A 2,183-nucleotide genomic window follows, 5' to 3' on the forward strand; every position below is an offset into this window, starting at 1 on the left:
AACGAAAAGCAATACAGACAAAAAGTATTCTTTATGGAAGCCTGCTAATTATTAATTAATCAATTTTAAGATAACGAATCCACATACATATGTGAACATATGTTAAAATACTTATTCATTATAATCTTCCAGTATTCATAATTCTTAAACAATTTTAAAGTTGAAATAAGAAATTTGCGTTTTGCTAGAATTTTATATAAAGTACTGTACTTAATTATTAGAGGCGCCTTCTTGATAAAACAATTAATAACAAAGTATACAGCTTCAACAAAAAAATGCCCAAAAGTATGCTTGGAGTTATCATATAAAGCGACAATTTGACAAAGGTGGTACTGAAATACTGGTAATTTTCAAGCTTCTGCTCTCAGCATGACTTAAACTCATTTCCGTTTACTCAATTACATTTCAAATAAATACAACGGCTGTTATACTGTTTTATATCACACAGGTAATTAATGGCGGCAAACAGAGTGTTAATAGTCTCATCGTATTTATTGTTCACACACACACAATTGAGCTTAAGTAATTAGTTATTGACAGCTGTCAAATATATTAATAGAATTTTAAAGTTTGTGAGAACTTCTATGTAAATGACAGAGATTAGAACTTGAAATAATAGAAATATCGAACTTTTCCAGTCATTACAAACTAGCAATTAATTTTTTCCCCAAAAATCGCAAGAGGAATAACGTGAGAAATATTTTTGCAGCTCCCTTTCAACATAAGAACAACAAATAAACCAAGTTTAATAGCTACCTATATCTCGCGTTGTATAATTGCGATCGGCTTTCGAAAAATAGCGTTAGAAAATTCAGATTTCGTCCGAAAATTCAGTTTTGAGATTCATTGACTCAATATTGTTTGAGCTCACGTCAAATATGGATACCAGCAAAGAGAATATACGCCATATTTTAGAGTTTTTATTTGATAAAGGCTAAAACTCAAGAAATGTCGCTAAAAATGGGATTAATGTTTACGGTTCTGATAAATTTGATGTTAAAGATGCGCGACGATTTGTAAGGACAATATTTGAAAATATTACGAGACCGACCGTTTTGTAAGCACTGCTACGATTGCCAGGAACCAGACGGCACAAATACCCGTTTGGTGCCTTGCGGATACAAAAGAAAAGATCGATGGATGGGTGTCACATAAGTTTACGCAAAACAAGTTCATGAACCGAATTTTTATTTTAAAATTGCTGCTGAGCTTAAATAAAATTGATTCCTTTTATGATGCTGATGGGTACTGGTGATGAAAAGTGAAAACGGCATGAGAAAACAATAATGATCGTATCGCGGGGAAGGATTTGCTATGTGTCTTAGCTAGCTTTGGCCAATAGACAAAGTCAGGTCGTATGTTCCAACTTATTGCCAATAGAGACGAGGGTTTCTATGAGAATTACTCTATTAGAATAAAATTACTTCGGCTAGAAGTAAGCGAACAAAATGATGTATATTTGATCTAAAGTGATGCTAAATACAACTTTTAATTTAATGCATAAATAATAAATTTTTACTAGAACTTATCTGATTCACGCTTCACTAAGATACCTCGACATATTCTCCAATTATCCAGTATTTGCTTATACCCATATATGTTTAGAATTTTTAAATTGAAGAACATTATAGATTTTAAAAAATTATCGAGTTATATATATATTCGAAAAAGCATAATTATTTTTTACAAGTGATTAGCATTCGAAAGTTATGTATATATTTGGTGACTAAATTTTTGAAATGTTTTCTGTTTGAGATTTATCTACTTCAAAGTAGAGAGATCTTGAAAGGTGAAAAATTTAGTAATGAAATCAACGAAGTGTTTGTCAAAATTTATAATTATTTTCTGATTTTCCTAATTGTTTTTTCTAAGCTTGCTTTATAAATAACTAAGACTTATTATATTGATCGATAAATGATACAGAGGTTTAAAAGCGACAATAATGACTACTAAGAGTTAATTCTTGATTTTCCATAAAGCCGAAAGCATTACTGATATGTGGAGTCTGTGTTTGCCTAAAAGTATGCAGTGATCCCTTAGCTTTCAAGCTTAACTTAAATTTTGTTATCATTTATAGTTTTGCGTAAACTTTCAACTCAACAGCGAAATTCCACTTTTATTTACATTTAACTTTATTTTTAAATACTTAAATATTAATAAATCGTACAAAATGTTCTTAATTT

Source organism: Bactrocera oleae, chromosome 4 (assembly GCF_042242935.1).
Source record: "Bactrocera oleae isolate idBacOlea1 chromosome 4, idBacOlea1, whole genome shotgun sequence".
NCBI classification, from domain to species: domain Eukaryota; kingdom Metazoa; phylum Arthropoda; class Insecta; order Diptera; family Tephritidae; genus Bactrocera; species Bactrocera oleae.